Raw genomic sequence first — 23932 nt, forward strand, 5'->3', positions numbered from 1 at the left:
GAATAAAGCAAATAGAAGAACATCTCATAATCAATCAACACAAGTATGATGAAAACAAATCAAGAGCTCGTATATCTCATCATAATCTAAGTGTCTAAGAGTACAAATAATATCAATCGTCAAATACAATGTCTCATCGGAGCAAGAATCGTATAGGCTACAAAAATGGGATATATAACAAAATCTAGGAGATATAACAAATCTAACTCTCTACCTCTCCCTTATCATCGGGTAGAGGAGGTGGTTCCTGCTAACCGATTTCCTATCTAGGTGCCCTAGCTCCTTCAGATCAAGCCATATACTAAGAATACGGAACAACTTGTTGCGCTACTGGGACCGCTACACTATAAGTTGCGACGTAATAAGTTGCATGACTCATCTGATGCAAAACCCCATGTTGAAGAGCATCTCTCTCTGCTCTCACCTCTGGAAGCTGTCAATTACGCTTAGATCTGATCTCAACAAACTGTCAGTCTTGCTCTAAAAGTTGGGTCTGCGCTACTGTCAACTATGACTAAAAACCTGTCAACCTAGTCCTCAAAGATCGTACTACATCTGATACTCCCTGCTCTCTCCCAACATCTCCCTCTCCACTGCCTAACCTTCTTAGGAGCCACTCTCTACTCCTCACCTCCAACCTTTGCTTCCTTGGCACTACCAGACTCAAACGCAACAGCTCCTAAGGATCCACCTTCCCCTCTCTGTCGTTGTCTACCTCCCGTTGGTACCCTATTGCTACTAGCACTAGGATCACCTCCTATCTGCCTAGGTACATCCACTCTCAGTCCTTGTACTTGCCCTCATCCCTATACCTGACCGGGTACCTATGCATGTACTAGTGCATCATTCTCAACCTCCTCTATAAGAGGTGCATGCTCTCCTGGATCTATAAATCAAGGGAATGGATATCTCTGAAACCAATCTCTATACTAGGGCAATGCTCCCGCATCTACCACATCCTCTAGATAATCCCATCTCTGCAGCTTTAAATACGCTAACTCCTGCATACTCAGCGCATATAATAGTCTTGGTGCCCATCCTCCTCTCTCATTCTCCCCAAATTGAGCATAGGTTGTGAACTCTTGGGATATACTTTGTGGTCTCCCATAATGTCTCATCACCCTAGATACTACAAACCGCTCAATAATGGACACCAATATGCCAATGAGAGGTTGAGTCATTAACATATCCTTCCTTTGCGCTCTCAAATCATCCCACAGCTCTAGACCCCTATACTGTCTCCATACTACCGCAATTAGATCTTCCAACTGCCTCCTCTAATAGTCAGTCTTGCCCATGTGGGGCTGAGTAACATAACCTAAATAACAACAAACAATAGGTTGGTGCACCTCTCTAGAATCATCTACAATAGGTCTACATACTGAGATGTGCTCCCATGCCCATATCTATAGAACTAAAACACCTACTACCGTGCTCTTGCCCTCCCGATACACAATCTCGTGCATCTCATGATACATATGAACAAGTAAGAATGATCCCCACCCTAATCTCATGAAATGAGTCAACATCCTCTCAAGCATTCTGCCCCAACCACATAGAAATCCTTGTTGTCCTCTATTAGGCATCACAAAACAACCAATCATACCTGCCAAAATGCACGCTAGAGGGTACTATGCGCCATATCTGCTCATCAAATCATCCCACGTAATAGCGCATTCAAGAATAGTCTCATCATGGAATATCCATCTCAATGCCAAAATACATGGTTGTTGAGTAGAATCATAATAAACCTTGTCTCCAGCGAATGGAATCCTCAAAATCCTTTATATATCCTCTACCGTGATGGTCATCTTTCCAACCGGTAAATGAAAGGTGTTATGCTCTGAATGAAAATGCTTGACTAAAGCAGTCAACATACCATGATTCACATGGATATCAAGCATCTGTAATAGGTATCTGAATCCACACAAACTGATATGCCCTCTCTTTGCGTCTGATAACTCATGAACTAGCCTCATCGTTGGTGGAAATGTACACCGAAACTGAATATCCGGCAACCGAATCTGCAAAATCGAACATACAAATCATCAGCACATGATCAAATTTCCACTAAAAAATTGTTAAACGTGCTAACGAATCCAAATATACAACATTCAAAATCAAAAATTGTTGTTGACACTCTCAAAAATGCTTGTTATTTTTTATACGAGTTTCCACAGACAAGCAGAAACTTGTACGAGCAAACATTACACCCCACACGAGTAAACATTCTCATACGACATAAGATATTCTCTCACATGACTAAATGGTATTATAAGAACACTAACATACAAAGCAAGGGTATACACAAGACGACAAACCCTACTTGCTTAAATGAAAAAACAAAAAAGGACAGATACTCGTACAAGAAATGGTCATGAACCGCATGATAAAACGATGACAATGAATTTAAACAAAATTAAAAAAAAAGAAAAAATTCGACAAAAATTCAAAAATTAAGGATTGCAAAGGCTAAAGATTGATCACTTACTATTGGGTCATAGTTCCGCTGTCAATTATGTCATCTCTAGTGCTCGAATTTATGCTCCCGAATCGAAATTGCCATTTTTCTTCGTAGAAGGTTTTTCAAATTTTCAAACTTTGAGAGGTAACAATGAATTGAAAATGACACATTGAACACCTTATATAGCCCAAACCCTAATTTTTAAACTTGCTCGGATGGACATAAAACTTGTACCCTAAATTAAATCGACTATCCTGAGTCCATTTTCGTGATCGAAATTGAAATCTGAAGTCAATTTTCTAGTCAAAATTTCATGATGTTGACCACTTACCACTTTCATCCTCAAGTCAATTTTTGAATCATTTTATGCTCACTTCAATTCTACATCTCAATTTAATTCTCAAATCAACTCTGATTTTAATCTTCAACATCAATCTTTGTGCTCAAACAATTATCATCGCTAAAAATTTCCTAAAATCATTGTACCCTCGCTATCTTTTGATTTCGCTCCCGAGGGGGCATACTCATTATCATCATCTAAAGTCGAGAAATTTTTTGAATCTTCATCTAAAGTCGAGCAAAATTCTTTTCAAATAAGAAAATCAATTAAACCTTGCTACAAGGGGCATCTTAAATAAGTCACGTCGTATCAAGTTGAGATTCTTCAATGTCAAATAAAGCAATCTCTAGGGGCATGTCAATTTTTGTCCTTATCTGAATCAATCTTCAAATCGATATTCAGTTTCATCACATCAAATCAAGCTGGACATTTTCTCTTGCTAATAGATTCTTGTTCAATCAAGTTCAAAATCGGTTTTATCTCTTGCTCAATCAATTCTTGTTCAATCAAGTTCGGAATCGGTTCTCTCGCTTTGCTCAATTGGTTCTTGTTAAATCAAGTTTGGAATCGATTTTATCTCTCGCTCAGTCAGTTCTTGTTCAATCAAGTTCGGAATCATTTTTTTGTCTCTTCACTCAATCTAGTTCAATCAAGTTCTGTATCGATGCTCGTTTCTTAATCAATCAAGTTCAAGAACGGTATCTTTCTCTTTGTCGATTCTTGTTCAATCAAGTTTAGGATCGGTATCGCTTTAATCAATATGTTCAGTTTCATCGCTTCAAATCAAGCTGAACATCTCGCTCTTCATCGATTTGTAATCCATCAAGTTCAGAACTGATATCTATTTGGCATCAACTACTCTTTAAACCAACGCGTTGCTCGCACATTAATTCAAAGAGAGGCAAATGTAATGCCCTAAAAATGGTCATCTAAACCATGAGCCCCTAATCTCACCAACATCACCAAGGTCCTAAGCAAAGGCAATTAAATCAACCTTGAGCACCTAATTAATTAATTCTCAATCATTAATGTAACATGGCAAGTTAATCAATCAATATTAATTAAATATGTATTTAATTAATTAAATCATTCCAATTAAATCATTTTGATCAATTATACTATTTATTTAATTAAATGTCCTAGCATATTTAATTAATAAATAAATTTGTCATTTAATCATTAAAAAAAGAATTAATTACAAAAAAAGGAATTAATTTACAAAGAGATTTATCACAAAAAGAGGAATTAATCTGCAAAAGAAAGAGTTAAATTGAAAACAAAAGAAAATAATTAAATTGAGAGAATAAATCAAACTTAGGATATTTCTTTTTCTAAAATTGAGATAACTTGAGAAATCAGAAAAGCAATTAAATTGAATTAATCATTTTCTCTAAAATTAAAACTCAAAGATTTTGAAGAAAGAATTTCAGTTGCATTAAAAAGGCTTTTTCTAAATAAAAATCTTGAGCAAATTAAAGGAAATTGCATGGAATCACCTATTTTTATCTCAAGTGCATGGAATCAACTAAATTTTATCTCCAATGAAAACTCAGACTTATAATCTGAATGCATTCAATCAAGCTATAATTGGAATCTATCTCAAGATTAACTGAATCTGATCTCTCAATTATTTCAATTAACCCTAAATTGTGCTTTTTATTGAGGAATATCAACCACTCATTGCTAATCGATCTTGGTTGTTGGTCTCTCTTTTTAGTCTCTATAAATTCAACCTTTATCTCTCATTAAAAACACCCTCTAGATTTATTGTTATTATGCAGTTTTTGCTCTAGAGTCATTGAAAATATTGTGCTTTGAGACTATTGCATCTTAGTTTAGATTTTTGCATATTTAATCTAATTATGATTGCTTGATTTCATCTACCTTACTATTCATTCATCTAGCAAAATATTCATTCATCTAGCTTAATCTTGCATAAATTTAGCTTATTTGTATGCTCATATAGATTAAATCCTTTGTCTTGGTGTAGTCTATTTACTGGTATTACTTATAAAAATCTGAGAGCAAGTCTATACTCGCATCTTTTAGAAGGCAATAGGTCGATTTGTTATGGTTTTTACATTCATGATTATATCTCTCTAACCATGCATGCAATGACTTAATTAAAGTGTGTTGGCATTCTGTTGGATCTCAAATCAACAGATTGGATAGGTTCTAAGTAAATGCCAACTCCTATGATCAAACCCTCCAATTGACTTGGCCAACTTATAGAGTGAACCTATTTGGTTACTAACTCCCTCACTTTAGGCTCTGCAAGAACTAGGCGGGTGTACCTATTCACTAGTGGCTTTTGATGAATAATGTTTTTTATAGCAGATTGAGTATTTTGATCTAAATTCTTCCCTACCTCAAAATGGCATAGGTTCCTAGGATAGGTGGCTTTTAGATGAGTTCAAGATTGTTGTTGTGGAAGCTATTTGATCTTTATACTTGAAATTATGTATGTATACTATTGCTAATTGGTTCTATGAATCCTACTTACTTATCCTATGGTTTTAATGCAAAGGTAATTAATATGGTAGAGATTGTGATTTGTGAATGACCAATGTCTTTCCTGTTATGTGGGCTAGAGAGTCTTATATTTATCTATTATCTAGGACTTAATGTATGATTTGTGAGACAGTTTTTAAACCTACCCCCTTTGGTAAATCTGTCAATTACTATTTCTTATGAGATCTATCAAATGTTTATATCATAAACAGCCTGAATGAATTTAACGCTAACCTTAAGGGACCATTCAAGGAAGAACTACAAGGAACAATTACAATCCACGAGTATATCTTTTTAATCCAAATTTATAATACGGGAACATAGACTTCATTGTAAGAATATGAATAACCTTATCTCCTTTAGAAAATATCACAAACAACTACCTATAGAAAATGAGATAATCTATAGCACATATGCAGAAGAAAACAACTGATTCTATTAAAGCTTTCAAAATGGTACAATAGTATGCCAGAGGCTATAGTATTTGTCTGATATCTTCTATTCTAAAATATGTCTCCATTTTACAAAAATTGCTCATATAAATAAGTGAGCAACACCTCTTCTATGAGAAGCTATGTCTCTTCATCATTAACAACCTAATTACATTTTCTTAACAAAGTGAAAGATAAAGAGATTAATCATGCCACGATGATTAATATAACTATCACTCTTATAGAATCTAACAATCACACTCTTTCTTTTCATATCTGTGCAAATTCCTTTTGCCATTTCTCCAATGGAGCCAGTTCACCATCCTTGTAGACAACTTGTATTGTTGCAATACAGTCCTCATGTAATGTTTGGAGATCTTTATTCAATGTGTCTGCATATTTGTCATGCTCCATTGGGTATTGGTCCCCTTGAACTCTTTCTTATGCAGTCATGGCCTCATTTTCCTTCAATACATCTTGCAATCTTACCTTTAATTCTCTCATGTTCTTTTAGAGCTTTTACAGTCCTTAAATTCCAAGGGATCTTCTTGCGAATCCAATTCTGAATTATCTAGCTCTGAATCACTCTCTATGAATTCTCTTAGGCACTGTCAATGTCTCCTACTTCATCAATTCATTGAGCATTTATGGTGAATTTAGCAGTTAATAATTCTAGTTAAGCAACGATCACACAGATATTTGTTTGAATTTATGGTGATGTGACTTTATTGAGATCTGTTTTGATCTTCACGGCAACTGGTAATCATTTATCTAGCAGTGCTTTAAATTTTTCACCGACGCTTATTCAAACTTACACTTGTGTTGTACTTCAATGGAATCACATGTCTTGGTGGCTTTATCTTGTCTCCCCAAAACACCATATTCCATCGATATTATTCTTTATTTTGGTGAAATTGACATCATCGCCAGCACTTCTATTGGTCTCATCGAAGCCTCGCTATAAGTGTTTATGTCGGTATAATGTTTTATCAATTCATGGAAATCTTCCTTTTCGATGAAAATTATTTTATCGCTAAGTCCCTCCGTCCTTTTATCAATGTTAGAATTTTGTTGTTCTCAAATTCTAGTTTCCCTAATCCCCTCTGTAATAAAATTGAAAGCCTTTGTTACATATGGAGAGGACAACAAGAAAATAGAACTCCAGAATAACATATAACAAGGTTTCTACAAAACCTTCTACACTTTAAGCTTATCCTAAGCTTAGGTGGGTATACCTCTTGTGAATACTTTCACAATTTTAATATAAGATCCATAGTAAACCAGTGTTTAAAACCTATGAACCTCATCACCTCAACAATACTGAAAAATTAAAAGAAAACATGTGTTCATTTCCAGTCTTGACCCCAAGAAAGATAGAAAACACTCCACAAATGATATCAGTGCCTTATCCGGGCTACAGAGTCACCCAATATTAAACAAGAGTTCTGAATTTAGACATTCACATACATCCTATCACTTCAACTTCATCAACTTAATATATGCCTGACATATATGTAAGTTATTCCTTTATGGTAAACTTGTTCATCAAATTCAAGCAGAAAACACAATTGATTCACATAACAAAGGGGTTTTATGTATATTTAATTCCTCCCCTTGAGAGAAAAACTGAAAACACGTCTGTAAGCTTTCCTTGCAATCCCCATCCAATCAAATAACCCTTGATTATTTAAAAGAAAATAGTAAATCAACAAATGCATGCAAGAAGACAACAGAAATATGAGCTCAAAATGATCTGATCTGTATATTAATATCCATTTTCAAAAATCATACATAACTCAAGATCTTTCTGAAAAACTAGAAGACTGTATATTAATTTTGGTAGAGTTTTTTTACAAGTTCTTATGATATCCTTTCCTCAAGTGCTAGTATCCATTTATAATGATATGGATCCAAACAAGCTTCAGACTTCCCTAGGAAAAGTTTGTTACAACCATGATTCCTGCTGAAAAGAAGTTACAATTATTTTCATTCCTAACGGCTTTGAAGTTTGTTATACCATTGCAACATCGGCTATCTATTCTTGAACCCCCACTTCTTACACCACATATTTATTTTTCCACTCTTGGAACACATCATCACCAGGCCAGGAGAAGTTAACAGTTTTCTTTTTCAACTTATTCAATCTTTTCCATGTATTTCTTAATTGCTTAACCTTTCTTTCCAAAAAGCCATAATGTGACTTCATCTTCTCAATTTCTTTAATTGTCTAAATAAATAAAGATGTGTCATCTGAATTGATGAATTCATTTATCCGTTGAGACAATTTATGTCTTAGCTCATCTAGCCATACTTTTTCATCTTTTAACTCACTTGTGCTGACAAAACCTCCAGGAAATATTTCAAATTTTTGGTCAGCATGTTCCTTTCTGTATAGATTTGTCTTTCTTTCTAGACCAGCTCTTCCTTCTACCAACCTGTTCATGCCTTTCACTAACTCACAGGTGGATTTAATAGTGGCATCAGCATTTGTTTCTTCATGGGATGAACACATGAATTCCAATTCCACCTCCCTAGGCATCCACTTATTCAAAATTGGCTCTAGAACAGCCTTATCCTCCTTTAAACCTGTCAGCATGTTCAAAATTCTCTGCATATATATATATATATATGCACAATAGAAGCCCCTATTGTGTCAGCAAACTTCAAAATTGTGCCTCTGACCTTTTCCTCGTACTTACTTGCAAACAGGGCCTGAGCCTACTTCAACTTTTCCACTTCAAGTTTTATGGTCTGAGTTGATTGAAAACCAGAAGTCATAGGCGAAGGTGGAAATTCAATGATTGGACTGGTGGATGGATGTTTTGCTGGAGAAGAGGCAATTATTAAAGTAGAAGATTCACCTCTCTGGTATTGCCCTGCTAATTGATTTTTCAATTTGGAAATGATACTATTCCTATGGGCTATCTCCACTTTGGCCTCATTATAACCTTTTTGAATCATCTCCAGTTTTACCTGGAGGTCAACTTTTTCCTTGGCTTCCTTCTCGGCTACTGCCACACTGAATTTTGTTGATTCCAAAATTGTGCTAGCAGCCTCTACTACCCCTGTGTTCTGAACTCTCTTCACAATCATACCTCCAAGATAGCTGGACTTTGAGGTGGCCTTCCTCTTTCTTCTCTCATCCCTCCTTAGAGACCATATGACCAAAGCAGCATAGTCCTTGCTAAATGTCACTCCTTCCAAGGGTTTTGTTTCTTTCCTTACTACTTCAAGCACTAATGCATCTACTATATCCCACTTAGGAAGAATTAATACACCAGCTTTTGCTACCATTTCTCTCCCCTTCTCAGGAATAATAGCTTTGAATTCAGTCATCATTTCTTGTTTTACTTCTTCTTCCACCATAGATGTATCTTTGTGAGGATGTTCACTTTTCTTCTCACATTTTTCTTTAAATTGTTCTATATTTTACCTCCAAACAAATTGCATGAAAGATCCCGTTGTAACAAAATTATTATCAACCAGAAATTCCTCACTAGCCTGTTTGGTGACAGGGTCTCACTCTTTGCCTTTAAACTCCTCTGCAGTCAAGTTCATTTTAGAATTTGGTGTTCTTCAGGCATTCCTTCTTGTACTTCTTCATAAGTATAGGCAATCTCCCCAAGACTTCCTAGCTGCAACAATTGCTCAACCACTATATGTTTTTTATTAAGGAAAAATAGGTTTTGACGGGACCCGAAACCCCTTACAACAGGTTTTGGAGGGACCCGAAACCCTCAGATTTTATCAGGATCTAGAACCCAAAGAACAATGCTACCAAAGAAAATTAACCAGGAAAACCAGCAGCCCACACAAAGCTAAGCCGACAAAAGCCAGCAAACACCAGCAAGAAGAACCATCCAAACACTTAAGATATAAACAATATAAATCAAGTTGGCTGCACCAACTAGGCAAAAGATTCAAACTATGATGAGGGTTAGCATGCACCCTCAGCCAAAGAACAGGGATGTTTCGGGCTCCCTTGACCTAAGATAGAGACTTCAGACACCAAAAATCATGACTAGACCATAACCAAAAACAACCACAATCTGGACGGGGCCCTTGAAAACTATCAGCAACCAGCCAAATAAGAAAAGACAAGGCAAATAAAACAAAATACCTAGAGATAAAGGGATTTTGAAAGGCTTCCCTAACCTTAAAACTATCTTTTGAAATGGCTCCCAGAACCACTTCAAAGGGCTTTGAAGTGGTACCCTCAACCACCTTGAGCTAAAACAGAGGCCTGATCTGGAAAGCATCCATCCAAACAAGCACCGCCGCACTCTCCACCTCAATAGGAGAAGACATAAAAGAGCTTAAGAGAAAAGATCCAGCAACCAAATAATCACCAGCCTCAAGAGAAAGGTCCTCCAAACCAAGAGAAGAAGCACCAAAAATCCCCTTAACCACCCAAACACCAAGCAGCCACTCCACCTCATAATAGGGTACAACACCTCAAGAAGAGAACCATGGGACTAGGTAGTAAGAGAAAAAACCCTCAAAAGGAAAACAACAGTGGAAGCACCGAGGGCCCGCATAGAAGAAATAGGACCACCAAAAGTGTAACCAAACTCCAACAGCAAAGAAACAACCCCCACCTCAATAGGGAGAGAATAGAGTTTCTTCAGAAAGACAGACCACACCAACTGCAGTCCAAAACCAAAACAACCTATGCCCAGCAAAGCTGCCTCAGAACAAGAGCATCCAACTCCTTCCGCGAAAGATATCTCCACCTCTATAGAAGATAAAACCTTCTTAACAGGCACATAGAGAGATGAAGGGTGTCGAGAAACTGCCCAAAACCTAGGCATTTCCACCCAAAGGGCATCAAAAGGGCTCCACAAATCCTAGCCCGAGAGGAGGAAAATAGAAAAAGAAGCACTGCAAGCACAAAATCCTTCGACCCAATAGGGGAAAGGGAGAAAAGCAGGGACACAAGCCCAAGCAGAGCAATACAGCCTAACAAGACCAACCTAGTAGACAGGAGAGGAAGAGAGAGCAGCCAGAAGAAATCCCCACTGGCTCCAAGCCACTGAGCCCGCAGTAGCAATAGCCCAAATAGTTGCCTCAATGAGAGACCCCAAAAGTTGATCCACCAGAAAGAGGGAGTGAAGGGGGCATCATGAATCATCCAGGTCAGGCCAAGCAGCGATACCCATAGCCAAGGCTCCCAAGCAATCATCCTCATCGTTGTCTGACTCCTCCCCTTCCTCAACCATAGCCGAAACCCTAGCTCCCACACTCCTGCTCCTGCTCATTCCCGTTGTTGTTAAAATTGTATGGTTTGAACCAAGGATGTAGGCTCCACAGGCAAGAAGCCCCACCATTTCTCCAAGGTTCTCCCCATGGACAAACATGCTCCATTTTCAAAATGGTAGAGACGAACCCGTGGGGTTTGAACCTAGCTTGTAGGCACTACAGGCAACAAGCCACTATATGTTCATCTCCCACATGGATTGGGGATTGGGATGGAGAATATAAAGGGTCACCTGTTTGTACCTCTTTTCCCACCCTTTTCCTTTTAGGGGAATCATGGATTTAAACTACATCTTCTATTACTCTTTTCCCTTTTGAAGTAGAAGGCTAACCCCTAACTGGCTCTAGCACACTGTATTTTGGCCTCTTGTGCATCACATATTCACCTAGAGGGATGGCCTTGGCAAAGGCAGGCTTAGCTAGAACCAACTTAGCCTTTTCAGGTTCATTTTTCAATATAGCTTCCCTCTTCTCCTTTAAGGTTTGCATTAAACCTTCAAAATAAAGTATCAAGAATTTAGCCTTTTCTTCAAAGGGAGTAAAACTAGACAAAGGATCATAACCACTATCAAATTGGTGGATAAAATCTAGAGCCCTTTTATATGCTATCCATTTTTCCTTTCTCAATTCCTGTTCATCTAGATTGAATTCATTTATGATCAAATTCTTAGGAAAATGGAACTGGTGTGCTCTACCTTTACATACGGCTCTCTTCTTGAACATGCCATTAAAGAAATCCTTCGGATCAGCAAATCTGGCCACTGCAGTAGACAACCTGAAGGGTTGAAAAAAATCATCAAAATGTGTCCAACCACCCTTGGTGATTACAAATTCATGTGCAATGGTGACAGTTGGGAAAATTGTTCCTTTCCCCCTATTTCTTAATTCTTCTTCTTGCAAACCTTCGATTTGCCTCGAGACCTTTGCAATTCCTATCTTCAATGGAACTTGATAGGGGAGAAAACATGGAGTTCCTTTGAAACCATAAACTCTGAACATGGTAGAGACAGGGTACAAATATATGTCACCCCAATTATGCATAATCTTAATATCTTGAGCAAATTCCGTAGGCCTAAGGAATTCAAGGAGAGATTTAGGAATCCTAGGGTTCTGTGGGCACAAGAGGATCCTAAGCCTAGATGCAAAACATCTATCAAACTTCAAGTAGCTCGCATCTTCTCTATCCCAAGACAAAATTGTGCTCCACAATTGAACGGGCATCTCCTCACCATCCTTTTCCTTAATCAAGTCCATTTCATTAGCAAAATATTCAGCACCTTTGAATAAAAACATGTGCATAAGAAGAGAATACCACCCAAAAGGTCTCTCTACCTTAGCATTTTTTATCCCCATCAATCCCTCATGAATGGCATCAATGAGATAAGGTACAAAATCAAAAGTTACTGCCAGAGATGGATTCAAAATCTGTGCTATCATGAGCATATAGTGGGTCGGCATAGTTGTTTCAGCATCTTCCCCAAGAATCTAACATAGGGACCAATACATCCCTTTAGCCCTCAAAGTAAATAGATTTAGAGAGAAGGGTTCCATAGTGCTAGGGCCTACAATAGTCAGTCATCCTATTTTGACAAAAAATTCTTTCAGAGGGCCACTTTTGAGGTGATCTCTCAGAGCCTCATACACCTTTGCTAATGTTTCAAAATTAATGGGCTCTAAGTAATTTTATACTTCACTAAGCCCAAAAACTCTCCTAAACTCATTATCATTTATTTCAATTAATGACCCCCCATTTACATTTCTCACACATCTGGCAATAGGGTCATAGTTATTTGCAACCTGGGTTAACAGGTCCACATCCATGAAAACCCCAGGGACTACGAGCTTTCCAACATCTAACTCCCATATACTATTCATTGGAGCAAGGGAATTTCTTTGGCCAAATCCCACTTTGAAAAGTCCCAAACCTGATATTCCTATCTGAGAATTCCTTAACCAATTCCCTTTGTCATACAAACTATCACCAATTCTCAGGCGGGGAGCTTTGGGCACCAATTCTTTCATCTTAGTTGCGGCATTAGTAGACATAGTTAACTGCTCTAAAAATTCATCATAAATGGCTCTCTCCTAATAATTTACCTTCCCTGTGAAATCTCTTTGTGGTGCCATCTTGGAATTACAGTTGTTTCAATTAAAACTTAGAGAGACTTCTGAGAATTCAAGCACCCAGTGATACCAATTCAAACTGTAACTATCAAACATTATGAAGAAACTTACTCATTTTCCTGAAGAAATTTGCTCTGTGCACTGGTTCCTCTACAAGACTCTTCGAAATGATGCCAAGGTTTTAGCTAATGTGAAGCTTATTACGGAAACTAAGCACTAAATGGAAACATTAAGCCACATGCTTCGGCAATCAATTCGTAATTGAATTCGAAAAATCACTCCAACGGATCACAAAGAATTTTATAAGTGTCTTGCCTTTTCGCTACTTCGCGAAAGATAAAAACCTCGCATCTTTTCATTGTGAAACAGCACCATCCGTTGGATCCTGAAAGATGTGCATGTTCTTTACCTTGAGTCATCCTGCTTAGAAATGGGCCCCGCCTTCCTTTTGCTGCTTCGTGAAGGATAAAAATCTTGCATCTTTTTCATGCGAAATAGTGCTAACCATTGGATCATCCACTATCCGCTCGACCGTTATTCTTCATAGTGACCGCTTGCTATTCAACTAACCGTGACTGCCACCGCTAGTGGTTCTTTGCTGCTTTGCGAACGGTAACCATCTCTCATCTTCACCATGCGAAACAGCGCGAGGCATCCGATCAACTTGAAGTTGATCAGTTTTTAGTCTCTTTAGTCTTCAAAGTGGGCCCTCTTAGCAAATTTACTCGTCTGCAAACTTCCTTTAAGTATCTTCCACGTGGCTATCATTGATTTTTCCAAACAATCTGACAGTCGCCACATCCGAACTGCCACATGTTTCACCATACCAAGCATTTCATCAACACCGCCACCTTTTTGAATAGACCGATCCTAAAATCTAGTTGGAGCCACGTGTCCCATTGATTAATCACATTTTTAAATACTCAGGCATCTAGCTGTATTACCACCTCATCCGCCAGCTCCTTTTCACTACTTCACGAAGAGTAAATTTTGTGTTACTTTGGGTTCCGAAACAACACACACCATTGGATCTTCTTGGGGATGCACTTTCTTTATCTTGTAAGCCACCCTTTTGCTAGGCCCACTACCTTTTCGCTACTTCATGAAAGATAAACTTTGCACATCTTTGCCATGCGAAATAGCGTCGACTGCTAGATCTTGTTCAAAATGTTCGGTCTTTAACCAAGGGATCCACTTACCTTTGGGGCCTGCCATCCTTTCATTGTTTCACGAAGAATAAACCTCATGCATCTTCCCTTTACGAGACAACAACAACCATTGGATGTTGAACAAGATGCATGATCCTTAACTCGTTCTTTATCTTACCTACCAAGCCCACCACTCTTTCGTTGCTTCACGAAAGGTAAACATCGGGTTACTTCCCTTTGTGAGACCGCGCACATCATTAGATGAACTAGAACTTGCACGATCTTTACGAAGCCCGACAAAGAAATGAAAACTTAGGAGAAGGTGAAAAATTAAATACATTATTAACGACCCACCTAAGGCAAAACTTAAAGGGGGGACCTCTTCTCACGACAGACCGACCCTTCCACCTAAGTGGAAAAAGTAACAATAGAATAGAATGCAGGGATTTCAAGATGGAAAAGGGGAATTGCAAAAACCCTAAACCCTTAGACCAATAACCCTCAAAAGCAGAATGAAGAAACTAAGCAGCATTTTGCAGATTTTAGCGGATTAAAGAACAAAAATCACCCAATAATAAAATAGTGATAATAGCAGCTCTGATTGGGGATGGTTGATTGCAAGATCAACATAAGAACACAGAAAACTATGGAGAATAGACCAAAAAACAAGCCCAAAATAAACCAACAAAAACAAACCTAATTATGTACAAACTACAACCTGCTGTGCATGGACCTTTGAAACTTAAGAGAAATAATGCTTCAAGAATTGTCCATGCACTGGGAATTCTTGTACCTCACCATTCCTTGTCTGCATGAAGTATGAGTCTTTTCCATTAAGATCACAAACACTAGAAGGGCCCATCCATAATGACTCAAATTTTTTGTGCTTGCACTTATCTTGTCCTCTTGTGTTCCATTGAAGAACCAAGTCACCAATTTGAAACTTCCTCAATATGGTTCTTTTGTCAAAAAGATACTTGGACTGCAACCGAATCTTCAAATTTCTTTTATGAGTCAAAGTCTTGATTTCTTCCACTTCCACCATTTGAACCATTTTGTCTTCCATGGGTTCTGACAACTCCAACTCCTCAGCTTGTAGGAACTTATATACAAGGAGAAGGTTATTGACTGGCACCCTAGTTTGTGTGCCATAAACCAATTCAAATGGTGATACACCAATTGCTTTCTTAACAGTAATCCTATCTGCCCATAAGGCCAATTTTAATTTCTGATCCTAAGACCTTTTGTTCTCCTCAAGGATTTTCTTAATAATATTCAAAAGGCTTTTATTGCTGGATTCTGCTTGTCCATTACCTTGTGGATGGTCTGGTTAAGAATAAGACATGATTATTCCATGGCTGGTACAAAATTCAATGAATTCCTCTGATCTAAAGCTCATGGCATTGTCTATTATCAATTTCATAGGAATACCAAATCTTGTTATAACATTATCCATTAGAAATTCAATGACAACTTTACTAGTGGCTCTTTTAGTAGGTACAGCCTCAATCCACTTAGTGAAGTAATCAGTGGCCACTATGATCCATCTGTGACCTCTTCCTGACTTCTCAACTATTTCCCCAATAAAATCAATGCCCCACTGGACACAAGGGGCTTCCACTATAACTAGGTTGAGGGGCAAATCTCCTTTGTACTTTAACTTGGAAGAAAAATTTTGGCATGGGTCACACCTTTGGACATGCTCATGTGCATATTTGAACAAAGTAGGCCAATAGTATCCAGCCTAGACTATCTTTCCAGCTATGGTCTTGGCAGAGTAGTGGCCTCCACATACTCCATTATGCATTTCAATTAGCATCCCTCTAGCTTGGGATTTACCTAAGCACATCAACAATGCCCCATCTCTATTTCGCCAATATAGATCACCCTAAATAAGGATATACTTTTGAGACTTCAGTTTCAATGTCCTTCTCTGGTTAGGAGTCATTCCCTCCGAGTATGATGCATCCCTCAAAAAATGTACTTTCTGAATACCATGGTTGTGTTTCAATACTTTTGACCATGATATTCTCAATTTCAACATTGTTAACTTCAACATCAAGGAGATTCAATTCAGCCATCAACTTAGCAAGACCTAACCCTCTTACCAATTTAGTAATCTTGATTTTGAGATCAAACTCTTGAATCCGAGTTATCCACCTGCACCTCTTGCCAGTGACCTTGGACTGAGATAAGATGTCCTTGAATGTTGCATGTGGGACGTAAGAAACTATTTGTGCATTCACAAGATATGGCCTAAATGCTTTTACAGCTTTAACGAAAGCATATGCTTGCTTCTCCATGATTTCATATTTTAGCTCTGCAGCTTGCAAAGATTTTCTATAAAAAGCAATAGGGTGTTCATATCCGTCAGCATCCTTTTGAAGAAGGACTACAGCCAGTGTATGATAAGAGGCAAAAGAGAACAATGAAAAGGGCTTACTGTAATCAGGGGACTACAATACTAGTGCCTCCTGAATAGCCTTTTTAATTTTACCAAAAGCCTATGTAGCTTCTTCATCCCAATAAAACTTTGCATCTTTCTTAAGTAACTTAACAATGGGTTTGACTATTTCAGCAAAGTTAGCAATGAATCATCTAACAAACTTCACCTTGCCCAAGAAAGATTGAATACCTTTGACATTCTTTGGCTCAGGTACATTGTTTATGGCTTCAATCCTTTCCGAGTCTATTCTAACCCCTTCCTTGGAGACAATATGCCCAAGCAACTTCCCTTCAGTAACTGCAAAATGACACTTTTTTTTAATTTAAGAAAACACCAAACTCCAGAGCTTTGTTGAAAACCTTTTCCAGGTGCCCGCAGTGGTCATCTGCCCTTTTAGAGAAACATGTTTAATCATCCTGGTACACAACCATGATGATGTTGATAAATTCCTTAAAAGTTACATCCATTGCTCTCTGAAAAGTAGCCCCGACATTTTTTAAACCAAATGGCATCCTTACATATACATATGTCCCCCAAGGGGTGGTAAAAGTAGTCTTGAACTGTTCGGACTCTTTCACCAATACTTGATTGTATCCTGAGAACCCATCCATCATGGACAACAAATCACACCCAGTTACTCTTTGCAACATTGCCTCCATAATGGGGGAAGAGTAGTTGTCTTTCAAAGAAGCAACATTCAAATTCATGAAATCAACACAAAGCCTTATGTCCCCATTCTTCTTTCTAAGTGGGACTAAATTAGACACCCATGATGAATGTCTTATAGGTTTAATGATCCCCCCTTCCCTCAAATTGGTTAACTCTTGTTGCATTTTGGTTTCCAAAAGGGGGTTGATAGGTCTTTGCTTCTATCGAAAGGCTTAGCATCTAGATGCAAAGGGACTTCATGTTGAAATAGATCTTGTCTATACGCCTTCAGGTCCTAATAAGACCAAGCAAAAACATGTTTATACTTTCTCAATAATTTAATGAGGTTGGCCTTAATGTGAGGAGCCAAGTTCTTCCCAATACACACCAACTTAGGGGATGATTCTGTCCCTAAATTCACTTCCTCCAATTCTTCTAATTTGGTGGTTGATTGTTGATGCAAATGGCTATCATTGTGACTGAACATACCTTCCGATTCTTCCAATCCTCTGGGGATTTCATTGGTTTCCAACTGGACCATGTCATTTCCAAACATTGTTTCTCTATCTTCCACTACTTCTACTAATACATTACAATTGATTTTTTGTCCATCATAATCATCAATGCACTGTATGAATCTAAGAATATCTTCATCATTTGCAAACACTTGCCAGTTATATATATTATCAAGAATAGCAGGCCTAGCTATTATCTCAACTGTAGACACACCGGTTAATGTTACATCATCATTTTTTAATGCAACATTAGCTAAGAAATCAGCCATGATGTTCTTTGATCTTTCTATCCAGTTAATAGAAAATGCACAAAAATGCTCAATCACATCCCAAACATGATGTTTATATCTTTTCAAACGATCATTTTTGGATGCATATTTAGACCTTATCTGAGAAACCACCAACTTTGAATCCCCAAATACTCTTAACAACTAAATTCTATGCTTCTTAGCAACTTCAAGTCCCAATAACAAAGCTTCATATTTAGTTGTGTTATTTGTAAACTAGAAAGCTAACAGAAAAGACGATTTGAAAGTCATACCTGATGGGGACACAAAAAGAACTCCTACTCTATATCCTTCCTTAGAGAAAGCTCCATCAAAGTATATATGCCATAAACCTTGTTGCTAAGATTCCAATTCATTAACAATAGGATCAGTATATTTCAAATGATGTAGAATTGGTTGTACTCTGAAGTTATCAAGATCCACATCAATCATACAATTCAACATATTAGGGTCTATGTTCTCAATTACCCTAGGAGCACGTGGTTCTCTATACAACTTAACTTGGATTCCATTTACTAGGATTATAGCATATGAAAGATCTAACTGAACATTTCCCCCCACTGCTACAACCCATTGTTTGGATAATAGCATGCCATAATGAGGTTTTGTATCAGTTATTATGACATCCATCTTATATGTTGCTTCAGGAAATGATGCTATCTTTACCTCCACATCTTTCATTGTACCTACCACAGGTACTTCTCTATTATTCATAGCATAGCACATCCCATAAATAGTACTTACTGATAATCCGAGCTCCTTCATGACACCATATGGCATCACATTCACAGCAGCACTAGAGTCTATCATACAATTCTTAATTAGCCTATTATTGACTAATAAGGTCACATAAAATGGATCTACTTGGGAAGGTTCCTGAGTAATTGTTGTTCCAACATATACTTTTGGAGTTTACAGCTCATGATCCTTTTCATCCTTCATGGTGTTTGTAGGCAAATCTGCACTATTATCTGATATATTAAAAAATAAAGAGAGAGTAGCTTCTTTGTGTTCCTTTATTTTCAACAGTTCTACCAATGGGACTGTAACCTTCATTTGCGTCAGAGCCTAGGTCATATAAAAAGTGGAATGGTTAATTGGCTCAGTATTAATTTTGGTATTTTCTACTTTAGGTTGACCTTCCTTTTTAGCTGTAGCAGTCCCTTGTAAATCACTAGTAGTATTATTATCTGCACTTTTGGCTACATCTTTGGATTGGTCACCTTTTGTATGACCATCTTGAGGTAGAGCATTATTGCTTGTTGTCCTTTTCTAAGATACTTCTTTCATAAACAAGGAGCCAAGTTCACCCTGATATCCCTCCCTTTTACTACTTCTCAAATTGTAGTTATGCTTGGCTTTGGCTATGGCAGCCTTGGTAAGATTTTTTACCTCTTCATCACTAGGTGTTCAGAGATGAACTTCCTCATCTTCAATGGTTACCACATTTAAAGTGGGATGCCAATGAATTTTTAGCTGCCCTTGATAACATTCATTATAACTTAGTGCATCATGCCCACTAGATTCACTTTGTGAAGACTCGTTATCACTTTCAACAATAGTGTCAAACATGTTGATATTAGGCTCACCCTCCTTTCTCATTGATTCTTCAAGAGCTTGAGCTACAGCACACTAATGAGGAGAATGTGGCCCATCACAGGCCATGCACCAAGGAGTATTTTCCATGTTATGTGCATTTCCTCCCTTTAAAGGATCTGGGGTGTCCTGATTTTGTGTGTTCTTTAACTTATCATTCTGAGGTTTTCCATCCTTCCAAGTAGTGTTGTATCGCATATCATGTAATCTGGGAGGCCTATCTTGCCAATTATAATGAGGTTTGTCATTCTTACTTACCTTAGCAGTAAGATCTTTCATAGCAGTCATTAACTTTTCTATTTTGTCTTCTTCATTGGCAACTTTATTAGGTTGTTATTTTGATTCTTGCCACAATCTACAGTCGGTCCTCCTTCCCACCTTTCCATATGCTTTCCTATTACTTTCTACATTGATGATAATTCTAAAAGCATCTCTCCAACTATGTGGGTTTTTATCCCTCAGAATGTAAGCCATTTTAGAATCAAAAGCATTATAGTAAGTGTTCAGACACATATTATCATCTAGTCTCATCACTTGGTAAAGCCTATGCATTTCTTTCTGAAACCTTGCATTGAAATCTATAACAATTTCATTATCAAACTTCCTAATGTTATTGAACTCATTGAGCATAAAGCTCACATTTGTTTTATCGCCATATTGCTCTTGGAAGCAATTCTTGAAGTCCTCCCAAGAACCAATGCTATTTACGGGCAAACCTCTATACCAATCCATTGAATCATCCACCAAGGATTGTACAAATAATTTCATGATGACATCTTCATCTACAATCTCATAATCATTTACCAGGTCACCAAAAGATTTTAGGTGCTCTTCTACACTTATAGCATTATTGCCAGCAAACTTGTGAAGCTTGTCTCTCAATTTGGTATGAACATGGTTAGGGTACCCTGGGATTCCCTCAAAGAAAAGTTATTTGTACAACTCTAGATTAATGGGTCTTCTTTGGAACTGGTTCCTAGTAGGGTTATTACCCATGTTCATTCTCACATTAGGACCATGAGTTGGAGGGACTTGGTTACTTTGATCGGTAATAGGGACTTGATTAACTGGAACAGTACTCATAGGTAGGGTTGACTGAATTTTGATTGGAGGGAATGAGGCATGCTGAGGTAAAAGCTTATTTGGGTTTGTTGAAGGAAAAATTATGGGAGGAGCCTTTAGATAACTAATTTTTATTTTAACCTCTAGATTGGTTGCTTCTAATTTAGCTTTCTCCAATTCCCTTTGCAAATCTTCCTTCTCTTTTCTCATCTTGTCTATCTCTCTCTCATGTGTAGACAACTGATGAGAGATTTATGTTGTAGTCTTAGACCTAGACCCATTTTCCATGCACTTTTGTTTTCCTTTGTCAACATTATTTCTAGCAGGTTTTGGGTCACTAAGAACCTCCCTACTAGGTTGCACAACAAATTTGTGTGCAAGGTTGATCTTGGCAGTCAGATTTTCTCTGATGACAGGACCTTCATCCTCACTCTTAGTTTTCTCTTGGGTGAACAATTCAAGATCAGCAATCTGCCTTAAAAGCCTATCTCTCTCAATCAATTTAGCCTTAACTTCCTTCTCTTTATTTAGTTTCTTTTGTATCCTTAGGGATATCAATTGATGAACTCTTCTATTAAGAGCCTCAATTTCCTGGGACACTTTATCTTCATTAGGGAACATCTCTTCAGAATCTGACACATTGACTTGATCGATGTCAATCAGACTAATATTCCCATCTACAGTTCTTGGTACAGAGTCCATCTTAACATTAGAACTATTTCTATCCTTCCCAGATAAACTAGCATGAGAAATCCTCTTATTCAAAACTTGTACATCCTCATTATTACCAAACAAACCAGAATGAAAACCCAAAATGTCTTGTTCAGATTCACAGGAAGAAGAATTTGAATTCGCATATATGGGTCTTTCAGATGACTTACTTGTATGAATTCTTTTATGTACCCAGGCAGCACTAGATGGCTCATATGCAACTGATCTTTTCTGGCCTCTTTGTGCCTGCTTAGGTAATCCCTCTTGCAACGTCTCTTGAGGATTTCTCCTCATGTATGATCTGTTGTTCTTTCCTCTCTGCATTATACTTATTTTCCTTGAGATTAATTATGCTTATTTAAGAGCACTGGTTATTTTATGTTAGATTCGCCACCCAAAACTATGGGAAAATAAGAAAACAAGCTTGACAAATCACTTGCAGGAGACTATAGAATAAGAAGATCTTCAAAGAGAGAAATAACAAAGATCGGGGATAAAACGGCCTACTACAAGGACCAAACACACACAAATTCGAACAACCTTTCAGGCAATATAAGCACTAGATCTGCAATACAAATTCACACTATGACTCTCCCCAGCAGAGTCGCCACTTTTGTTGTTCTCAAATTATAATTTCCCTAATCCCCTCTGTAAGAAAATTGAAAGCCTTTGTTGCATATGGAGAGGACAACAAGAAAATAGAACTCCAGAATTACATATAACAAGGTTTCTTTAAAACCTTCTACACTTTAAGCTTATCCTAAGCTTAGGTGGGTATACCTCTTGTGAATACTTTCACAATTTTAATATAAGATCCATAGTAAACCAGTGTTAAAAACCTATGAACCTCATCACCTCAACAATACTGAAACATTAAAAGAAAACATGTGTTCTATTATTATTTACTAAGTTGTCATTAGTTTTATGTCCAAAGTCATCCTATATACTCTAGTCGGTTAATACTACTGAAATATTCAATCAGTAAGCACTAAAGTAGTCGGTTAGAGAAGAAAGGAGTCACAAAGTTAAGTATACACAGAGCTGTCTACCGAGTAACATTCTATGTCTACCGAGCAGCAAAGAAGGTATACCGAGTAATCTGAACTGAGTAGAAACATGTTACCAGATTCAATGAACGTGGACACATGTGGAAACGTGTTACAAGAATCGAGGAACAGGGAACCGTTATCACATAAGAAATTGCACTTCAAGATTTTGTATGATTTTGAGGAAGTTTATCCAATGAAATAATTTCTATGTTTATTCATTTGATGAATCTTGTTTGTAAGATCGAAGCATGAACAAATCACCATCCCAGAGATCTATTTATACAGAGTGATTTGAGAATCAAAAGTAGAGACATGTGTGATAGAAGAGTTAAAAGAAAAATCATAAGAGGACACATTGAGTTGTGACCGCTATGACTTACAAAGATATTTAGAGGTCACCAAGAAAGTCTTCAGAGAACAATTTAAGGGACAGAGTAAACACAAGGGTTTACCGAGTTGATTTATCAATTACCAGGGTATGCTATGAGCAAGGTAATTTCATATTGAGCACATAGAATCTGCTATAACATTTCAGATGTAAAGTTGCAGATTTTGTAAAGATTTAATTGAATCATTTGAGTTGTAATAGAAACCTTTAATAGGGTAAAAGACTCTAACAAAGTCTATAAATTGTCAAGCCTTTAACCAAGTGCAGCATTTTGTATAAGTGTTGTAAAAATCCTTTAGCAAGGTATATCTAAAGATCTTGATACTCCTAATAGGGTAAGCTATCAGAAATAGCTAAACATGTAGCTCTAATCGAGAAACCTTTATTATTGCAGTAGTGAAGTTGTGGGTGCCATCCCCACCGCAATTTTTCTCTCTAACCAAGAGTTTCTGCATAACCAAAATCTTTGTGTTATAGAATGAAATGTATATGGATGTAATTTCTATAATTATGTTTTGGCTTCATATATTATCAGATCAACTATATACATTTTATGTTTATCAGTAAGATTGTTTTTAAAGGAGAGTTTTGAAGTACTGATTCACCCCTCCCCTCTCAGTACATTAGCTTTCATTGTTGGACCTAACAATTGGTATCAGAGCTTCAATCTTAGAAAAGGGTTTAATAGCCTAAAGAGAAAGATCTTATCAATGGAAGGCTACAAACAATATTGGAGAATTGTGAATCTTCAAGAAGAATTGGATCATGCTAATCAAGTGATTGCAAATATGCAGAGACAAATGCAAAGATCACTGAAAGTTAGAAGAAGGTTATCTGATGATTTATAGGACTCACAAGAGTTGGTGGAACAAATTGAGACATCATCTGAGAATAGTATATCAGAAGAGACTGAAGAAATGATTGGAGAACTGAAAGAAAAGAACAAAGTACTGACT

This window comes from Cryptomeria japonica, chromosome 8 (genome assembly GCF_030272615.1).
Source record: "Cryptomeria japonica chromosome 8, Sugi_1.0, whole genome shotgun sequence".
Classification (NCBI taxonomy): Eukaryota; Viridiplantae; Streptophyta; class Pinopsida; order Cupressales; family Cupressaceae; genus Cryptomeria; species Cryptomeria japonica.